This window comes from Arvicola amphibius, chromosome 12 (assembly GCF_903992535.2).
Source record: "Arvicola amphibius chromosome 12, mArvAmp1.2, whole genome shotgun sequence".
NCBI classification, from domain to species: domain Eukaryota; kingdom Metazoa; phylum Chordata; class Mammalia; order Rodentia; family Cricetidae; genus Arvicola; species Arvicola amphibius.
The window spans coordinates 3288391-3298485 of NC_052058.2; positions in this window are offsets into that span (position 1 = coordinate 3288391).

Below are 10095 nucleotides of genomic sequence, written 5' to 3' on the forward strand. Positions count from 1 at the left end.
CACTGTACTGGGCAACATAGCTGTTAATGGCACTAACATCAACTGGGTGCTCCAAAACAGGAAACTCATGTGTTAAGTCATTGATTCATTCATTCATTAATTCAACAAGTGTTAAAAACTCACTTGGAACATAATGGCCTGTCCCCTCAGGGGCAGCAGAAACATCCAGAAAAACCCAGTTAGAACCCTGCCCCGGGTACTACCAACTGCATATACAAACTGTCTTAACCCGAATCCTGCTGCAAGGAGGAAAAGGGCGGGAACATGGAGGTGGAGAGAGGCCGTGCTGCAAGCAGGAGGAAGAAGGAAGGAGGACCTGCTGGCCTGTGCGGTCTCATCAGGCCATGAGACCTCTTTGTGAGTCTCTTTCCAGAACCTCTGGGTGACTCACCAGCCCCTGAGCCTCTGAGTATTGCCTCATTCTCTCCCTGACTGACCTCCACACCTGGAGAAATCGCCCTGGAGGTCCAACCAGAACGGTTCGCTCCTGTTTCAGGCCCAGACTTCTGCGTATTCTGCTCTCCCACAGACTCAGCCTAGAGAGTTAACTCCAACCTGCCTCGAGGGTGCTTCCAGGCAGAGAGGGTTAAGGTGAAAGGCCTCACTCCTGAGTGTCATGAAGTGGATCAGGCTGGGTGGTTAACACGGCAAGATGAAGAAGACAGAGCTGGGAGAACGGCGGAGACGCAGGGACATTTGGGAGCAAGCCCAGGCTTAGGTATGGAGTGGTCACCATGCCAGTCCCTGGCAGAAGCTAACCTGCCAGCCTCATGCCCCTCGAGAGAGACTGGGTTTTGTCACGTTAGTCCTTCCACCACAAGCCTCAGGTCCCTCCTCCACCTCACACCAGCGTAAGAGGCTCCGTCCTTGCTCATGGGGCACCTGCCAATCACAGACCAACCTCCTGGAGGATGCATTCTGAATGAGGTCTCAGCTCTACCAAGCTTGATCTTCTGGGTGCACTGTGTTTGGAGACATTCCAGGACAGTTTCCCAAGAAGTTAGGCAGATGTCATTGTCTGCTTTGTCACCTTATGGAACATGGGTGGATCCAGGGGCTTTCCTTCTAGAAGTAAAGGTGTCCTGCTGGTGTAGATGGACCTACAGTCTATGCCCAGCTCTCTGTGATAGAGAATACATGGTGTTACCATGGCCACAAAAGACTGTGAGCATTTTGGTCAGGGGACTGGCAGAGGCAAAGGCGCTGTGGCAGGAGAGAACACTGGGTATCAGTTACTGCAAACAAACAAACCAACCAGCTAAAACAACTTTAGAGAGGGAGGACCATCTCGACTTAGATGTGGTCACCACAGTGGTGCCTGTGGTCAAGACTGGGAGATTGCTCACCCCTGGGTCATTTCTCAAAGCCCATCCCTAGTGACCCATTTCCTCTATCTGTGTCTGCTGCTGTTTGCTCTTTACTCTTTGGGAGCCTGCCACCCAGCTCCCAAACAATCACACAGACATTTATTCTTTCTTATGAATGACTGGCCTTAGTTTGGTTTGTTTTCAGCCAGCTTTTCTTAAATTATCCCATCTACCTTTTGCCTCTGGGCTTTTATCTTTCTCTATTCTATATACTTTTCTTTACTTCTCACTCCTTGGCTTACTGTGTAGCTGGGTGGCTGGTCCCTGGTGTCCTCTCTCCTTCTCCTTCTTGCTCCCCTACCCTGTCTTTTTCTCCTATTTATTCCCTCTGCCTGTAAGCCCCACCTCTTGTTCTCTCCTGCCTCCCTAGCTATTTTAGGCAGGCAAAGTAACACAGCTTCACAGAGTTAAACAAATGAAGCATAAAAGAATGTAACACGCCGGGCGGTGGTGGCGCACGCCTTTAATCCCAGCACTCGGGAGGCAGAGGCAGGCGGATCTCTGAGTTCGAGACCAGCCTGGTCTACAAGAGCTAGTTCCAGGACAGGCTCTAGAAACTACAGGGAAACCCTGTCTCGGAAAAAAAAAAAAAAAAAAAGAATGTAACACATCTTTGTATCATTAAACAAAGGTTCCACAGCATAAACAAATGTAACACATCCTCAACTTGCACTCTCTCTCACCTAAACAGCACCACCCAAGGAGGGCCAAGTATCCAAACTTGAGCCTGGGGATGGGGGTCATTCCACAACCAAACCAGGGCAGCTGAGAATAAAGAGCAGCCCAGTGTGGCTGGGGCACAGAGAAGGAGCATGCCATGTGACATTTTAGCAAGTGAGGTGGGTCCAAACAGTTCAAGGCTTTGTCAGTCTCTCCAGTGAGTTTTATTTTTATTCTAAGAACAAAGGGAAGCCATTGACATTTCCCCATGCTGATCTCTGTGTGTATGTGGTGTGTGTGTGTGTGTGTGTGTGTGTGTGTGTGTCTGTGTGTGTGTGCCGTGTGTACTGTATATATTAATAGTGTGTGTATGGTGTGTGTGAGGTGTGTATGCTGGTGTGTGTATGGTGTGTGTGGTGTGTGTGGTGTATGTGCTGATGGGTGTGTGTGTGTTGGTGTGTGTATAGAATGTGTATGGTGTTGATGTGTGTGTTTTGGTATGTGTAGTGTGTGTTGGTGTGTGTATGGAATGTGTGTTGGTGTGTGTATAGGATGTGTATGGTGTGTGTGTTGGTGTGTGTATAGGATGTGTATGCTGTTGATGTGTGTGTTTTGGTATGTGTAGTGTGTGTTTGGTGTGTGTATGGAATGTGTATGGTGTGTGTTGGTGTGTGTATAGGATTTGTATGGTGTGTGTGTTGGTGTGTGTATGGAATGTGTATGGTATGTGTGGTGTATGTGTGGTGTATATAGGGTGTATGTATATTTGGGATGTGTACTGTGTGTGTGTGTTTGTGTATATGGAATGTGTGTGGTGTGTATTGTGTGTGTGACACTAGGTTTGTGTCCTTTGAAAACCACAATGCTTCCCTGTGGGGACTTCCCTGGATTTGTCCACAGTGGACCAAGGTGGAGTAGTGAGATAGCTGCCCAAGTAGCTGCCAAGGGATGGCACTGAAGTAGAAGAAAAGGGGCTGGAGTTGAGTTTAGAAGCTCAAATAGCAGGATCTGGAAGTTTATTAGATATAGAGGGACAGAGGGGTGAAGGAGGGTGGAGACTGGCTTTCCGCAGGGCTCGCATTGAGCGTCTGCTTTCACTTTCCTGGAGTTTTGGCAGAATGACTCCTTCCCTAGCCCTAGCCCATCCCTTCCGAACATCCTTTTCTCTGCAGTTTTCAGGAATGTCCTGCTGGGTGTCCGGGTGGTGTTTGCTTATTTCACAAGTGACCCAGGTCCCGATGGTGTCCCAGGCTCACTGACCTTCCTTGCAGAGTAGCTCACGGAGTCGGGAGTGTTGGTGCATGCACATCTTTAATCACAGAAGAGGCAGAAGCAGAAGTTCAGGAGTCAGAGGCCAGCCTGGTCTACTAGCAAGTTCCCCACATCAACTAGGGCTACATAATAAAGAGACCTTGTCTCAAGAAAAAAGAAGTAGCTCACTGAGTAGGTTCTTAGTGTCTTCCTGGAACCATTTGATTGACACACCCAGCCCCACTGTGGGTCCTGCTCAGGAGCTCAGAACCAATCAGGTAGTGCTTGCTATCAGCATCCTGTCATTTCCTGTCACTGGGTGTCACATGAACAAAACAAACTCTAGCGTATGGAGTCTCCCTAGGGGTCTGGACTTAGGGTCTAGACTGTGGTTGTGGTAAGGACACTTTCTGCCATCCCCGAGCCTCCTTCCTGCTCACTCACTCGGGATTTGAGCCCTGTCCTCCATCTCCTCTCCAGGACATAAAGTAGGGGAAGCCTCTCTCGCTTCAGTCCCCAGAGGCCAAAGAAGTCATTTGCCTGAGTTCAAACAACTGAGACTTCAAGTCAGGTTTCCTCTGTCTTGAAAATACCAGATTCTCAGCCACTCCCAGTGCCATTGTCTTTCTTAGAATAGCAGAATTTGACAGAGGCTACCAAATACCTGCTTTGTCAGACCCCAGGAGTACAGGGACCAAACCTAGAAAGGTCCAGGCAAACACGACAGATGAATTGCACTGAGTGGGACCTTCTAGAAACTTCCTTCCCCTCTGAGTCATCACTTGCAGTGTGCTGAGTGCCAATGACATAAGAGAGGACTCTTAGCTGGAGAGCTCCGACTGTCTTCTGGGTGAAGAGCCAGAGTGGCAACTTCTCAAACACATTCTAATCCACCAGGAAGTTGAAAGTTGTGTCCTTCACGGGCGTATGTGAATCTCTTCCTTTTACACCAAGGAGCCTAGCCCTGCACCTCTGGTAGCTTCTGCCAGAGGTCTTTCACAAAGACTGACAATGAAGCAATTACGTTTGAAAAAAAAAAGAATTAATCGAAACAAAGTTCATTATTTTCTAAATATGCTTCTGTTGAGAATGTAGGTGTCCTCACGGCTGGTACAAAGGTCCCCACTCTCGAGCCATTGTAGGGCTCTCATCCCAGCCTCCCTCTGGGTCCCCTCCAACCCCGCTCCCGCCACAGCAGACTTTCTCCACCCTTGCATCTTCGTCCTCACAAGTCTCAGCTTGCCTCACTTCCCTTCCCATTTCCCTGGATCCATTGCACCCATCTCCTTCCACCTGTCCCCACTTCCCCCTCCCCAGAGTCCCCACACCCAGCCGCGTTCCGTTTCTTTCCCCTGGCTCAGCTGTGTTTCTCTATCTTCGTCATACGGTCTCCCTGCACGAGCACTCCAACTGTCAGAGGCTCCCGGATCCAAGCATGAGCTGGATCATAATGACTATCACTAAATAGCATCATGGGGCCCGCAAGATGGCTCATCTGGGAAGGGTGCTTGCCAACAAGCCTGAGTTTGATCCCGAGAAACCCACATGTTAGAACAGACTCCTGCAAGGTGTCCTCTGACCTCACCACCCAGGTCATAGCACCTGCCACACACACACACACACATAAAATTCAATAAATAAACAAATTGAATAGATAAATGTAAAAAAAAAATCACATGTGGCTTCTTCCTTGACTTATTAAATAGTTGTAAAGCATTTGCTGAGTATCTGCTAAGTACCATGAAGTCATACAGTCTTGTAGGTCTGCTCGCTCCCACTTGAAAGAGAAGAGCGCTGGTGCCCAGAGAGGCTTCCTGATTTCTCAAAGGATACACAGTTAGAAAGATGCTGGACTCAGAGACTCCAAACTCTGTCCTCTTTCTTCCCAACTCTGGCCTTGAGTCACACAAATCTGTGTCTTCTCTATATTGTAGATTCTGTAACTAAGACAGAATGTGTCTCTTTGGCCTGAGGTAAGTCACTTCTGCCCTACTTGGTCTCGGTTTTGTGGAAGGTAAAACAGGAAGGGAGGGAGGGAGATGGGGGAATACACACTGCATGAACTTCCAAAGTGATAAGAGTTCAGCTTAAGACAAAATGGACCGCTTCACCTGGAGGAAATTGACGCTGGTGAACCACGGACCCCTGCTAGACTTGAGCTTGCTCCGCTGTGACACAAAAGGAATATGTCATCAGCAGAGGGGCACTTGGACAGTTAACTGTTGCTGCTCTCGGCTTGCAGTACGATCCTGTCGGGGGAAGTCGAGCAGAAGCCTCAGCCAGAAGTGCTAGGTAGCTCCGCAGATGGCAGATGGGGCAGGTTGGCCCGTATGATGCTGGTTGGGGTCACCAACATTCTAGACAGGCTCCCTGACACCAAACTGTGTGCCAACCTTTTGTTGTTGTTGTTGTTTGTTTGTTTCTTTTTTAACCTTTTATTTTGAGACAGGGTCTCACTATGTTGCCCAGGCTATCCTCCAACTCGCTCTATAGCCCAGGCAGGCGGGAACTGACTGATCCTCCTCCCTCAGCTTCCTCAGTGGGCTTGCAGGCTGGCATCACCACCAGGCCTAGCTCTTAAATGGGTTTGGACTTAGGATCTTTTCAGCTTGTTCACATGGCTATACCTTCACCACAAGCCAAGAGACACAGTGCCTTTGGCTGTTTTCCTCTAAGTATTGGAAATGCATGGAGTCAGTGTGCATGGATGTGTGTCCATGGACAAGCGTACACAGATCCAGAAGCTACAAGCCAGCTTGTAAGTGGTCTGTGTATATGCGAAAAGCTGCTGAGCCTGCCAGGCCTCTTGGGGTGCCCTGACACCGGGTATTCAATAACTGGCTCCAGAAATGGGCTGTACTGCTCCATGGAGAGCCGACATCAGGCCACCCCACCCGAGTGCGAGCAACAGAAGGTTTCCCAGGTTCTGGTGGCCATTCCCGCCTTCTGGGGTAAACCCAGGTCTTGCTAGATGTGTCTCCTGCCCCCAGAAGTAAGCCTCGGCCCCCACTGCTCACCCCTGTGCCTGATCCTTAGTGGACAGCTGCCTTTCTAGAAGAAGAGGAAGGTCCTGTTGTGCACCTAGCAGAGCTGTGAGGGCCTCACAGTCCACAGCAACAACAGATGGAGGGGCACAGCAGCAAGAGAGCGAACCCAGAGAACTGACTGGGAGAGGAAATGTGTGACCTCCACAGACGAGGGTGCAGACTCTCCCACCGGCCCTCACCCACCTCTGCACCCCGACAATAGTCTTGACCGATCTGAAGCCAACAAGTGTTCGGGTACCTCAGGTCAGGACTGTCCAGATCTGAGAGCCACTGTGATTGCAAGACTGACAGGCAGAGCCCTAGACACCCTAAGGGGGATGCAGAGGTGGGCTGGAGCTAGAGGGCCGGTGGGGGTGCAGGGGAAGGGGGCAGGGCTCCTAGAAAACAAAGACCCCACAGGATGCAGACCTTCAAGGGGACTCAGGAGGCCTCACATCTGTTTCCTTCCTTCCTGGCCCTGCCTTAGAGAAGAGCCTCTCGCCTCAGAACAGTATGGCCTCCACTCCTATCCTCCACAGCCTTCCCCACCACAGGGGTACTACACTCTGCTCAGATCCAGGAACATGGGGCCGGTCGCCCCCACCCGAGGAGAGGCAGGGGAAGAGAAACCCAGGCCACTGCCCCTAACCTGGGGGGCTTCAGGAAGGTGAACTGTGTTCTGCACAGCGCATGAAAAGGTCAAATAACCTTACACTCTCACACCCTTTGCAGCCCTTGCTCCGAGACTCGGGTTCTCTTAGCCCTAAACCCCACATGACAAGACAGGAGGCTTTGCATGGATCCCTCATTCCCCACTCCGTGCCTTCCTGGTGTGCACGTTCCTCAGCTGTGGCCTTCGCAGCTACATTCCCAACAGAACCTCTTCTCCCATTCCTCCAGCCCTCACAAGAGGAGGTGGATGAAGAATCCCTGGGCATCTTGGCGGAAGGTCTGTAGATGCTCCAGGCTGAGTGGAAAGGGTCCACTCCTCTCTGGTGGCTCACCTGACGGAACCCAGCAAGGTTACATCCATGTTATTTTTTGCCTTGAGGATGATCCTGGACCCTGGCAGGATGAGATTCAAGAGAGACACACGAGGGCATATAAGCCCTGAACTGAGAGAAGCAGCTGGCTTAGAACTCAGCACTGGGGGAGCCAAATGCCAGTGAGCAAGCATCGGAAGCTGCGCTGCCCCGGTTCACAAACACAGGCTCTTTCCCAGGAATGGCCTCTGGCCTCTGTCCCTGAGTCCTGTTGGGCTATCCTGTCTAGAGGGTCAGAAGTAAACTCTGGCTTCTGTCCCACCGGGACTGAGGTGCCACTTGTGCCATCATGCATGGGTCTGGCCTCAGCAGCAGCAGCTCACCCTAGCCCTGCCCTCCCCGAACTCTTGGTGGTCTTCTCTTCTAGGCCCAATCAGGGCTTGCCCAAGCTTGGCCCAGACTCAAAACAGCCTGGCCACAGCTCCTAGGGTAGAGAGGAAGCCCAGCCATCCTCCAGCCTAACTCTGCCTGTAACAGGAAATTCTTCAGCCACTTTGAAAGGCACAGTCACCAGGGGAAGGAAGTCTCATGGGGTGAGGCCCAAGGTAGACCAAGGGCTTCCAGGGGATGGAAGAAATGAGTACAGGCCTGGAGCCTGGGGAGAGGGCCACCCACTGCCTGGGGCCTGGCTACAGAGTCCAGAGGGCAAAGAGAGTGGGCCTGCACGGCTCTAAGCCCAGCACCCAGGACAACTGAACCAGTGACCTCTGCCACACTAGTCAGGCTGTGCACAGTCCAGCCTCCAGGGCTTGGGGATAATGTCTCTGACACCAAGTAGGGCTCCAGCCCCAGCTCTGACTTTAATGAACAGCAAGGAAGCACTCTATCCGAGGGTACCTACAGTCCTCGTCCTCGGAGGTACTTGCTGGTGACTAGGATAAAGTCAGGCCCACACTCACTCCCCGCATCAACCAAAACAGGGAATCCGAAGGGGCCTTTGTCTGCCTATTGCCTCAGTTCCAGGCAGTGGGGGTAATAGTAGGTAGCAGAGATCCTATGCTCACCCTTTGGTTAATGTCATTTAACGGGATAACGGTGAGGTCCAGGGTGCCCCAGAGAGGGTGTGAATCTACTCCCTGTCACCATCTAACAGACAAGGAAATGGCTGTTCAGAAGGCTCAAGGCTCATAGTTAGGGAGGAACAGAGTCAGGATGGAATCAGACAGCACCCTGAGAAACTACTCTGTTTATTTCTTTGTCCTCCGCAAGTGTCCCCCCAGTTATGGGTCAGTTATGGGGTCAGAGGACTCGAGTGCACAGGGTCAGGACTACACTGACTGTTTTCTGTGCCTTCCCCAGGCCCTTTATAAAGAGCCTCCAGTGGTGTCAGTAGGGAGTAGCCATGGCAGGGCCTCCTGAACTGGGGAGCAAGGCCCCCCCCTTCCCCCTTCTTCACGACCTCAGTTCTCTCTCCTGGAGATCTTCGAAGACTTTGAGTCCTTCGGCTTTCCGGCCCTCTAGGAAACCTGATGAACTTGTTGCTACTGCCCTCTCCCCTGTGAGCCTTGCTGATTGTATCAAGTCAGCTCTGAGTTCTCACAGCTGGGAAGAAGAGCACTGAAGGGAAAATCAGAAAAGACACAAAGCCAGATGCTACTGGGGGAGGTACGCTTCCAGTCAGACATCCCTCCCGTAGTAAAGAACGCCTCTTGCCTTTCTCTGTGGGCAGGCTGGAGAGGGTTCTGTGACATGAGTCCCGGCCACGGGACTCCATCAGCTCTGATCCTGGGCTGCTGCGAGCCTCCTTGGAGGGCCCTGCCCAGCATCCTGACCACCTACTCTTTCACCCGGACCATGAGTCCCTGACGTGGGAAGGCAGGAAGAGCTCCACTGGGTCTGGGGAGCCCATCTCAGCCCTTCCCCCATGCCCAGTATTTTCAATCTGATGGGGAACAGCCAGGAAGATCAGAAGAAAGAAGGTATCAATTCCTGTTTTCTAGAAACTCCCAGAAGCTCATGGGATCACCCATAGAAGAACGAGTGGGATTTGGGCTTAGGTCCCTTCACAGGCACACTTCTAGAAGGTTCCCTCATAACAGAGCCCAAATGCCCATCAAGAGAAAGAATGAGTGAGTTGATACTGTGTGTTTTATGAGAAACAATGATCTATACCGTCCACAGCAACAAACACAAGCCTCGTGGATGCAATGTTGAGTAAGACGCCAGGCACAGGTCCCCCTCAAAAGGCCAAGAGCAGGCAGTCTGCAATGCAGCAGCTGCCTCTTGCCCTGCGGAGGAGGCGTATTTTCTGGGAGCACACAGAAGTCTGTGGGATGCTGGAAGTAAGTCACGTGTTTGTGTGTGTGGCATGGTGTACTTGACATATGTAACACTCCATCTGGCTCCACACTGAGATTTGCAAACTTTATTATGTGTTAGCTCTGCCCACCCACAAAAAGAAGGCAAAACATGAGGTCGTTTTATATAGTTTGAGTTTTCTTTCTGATTTTACCACTGGGAAGAAGCTGGATCGCTCCAGTCTAACCCAAGTCTTGAGGTGGTGCTGTACAAAGAGCAATGTCTTCCTCGGTGTCCTGGCTGACTCAAAGGTTGACTTCCTGTATGCATGTGTATGTTACCGTGTGGGCGTACAGCACTCTCGTACTGTATACATCCAATCAGTTGATAAACTACCAGGGGACAGTACTGTCTGTAATTTCCACTAAGCCGGGTGTGGCAGTGCACTCCCTTAATCCCAGCACTCGAGAGGCAGAAGTAGGTGGATCTCTGTGAGTTTGAGGCCAGTCT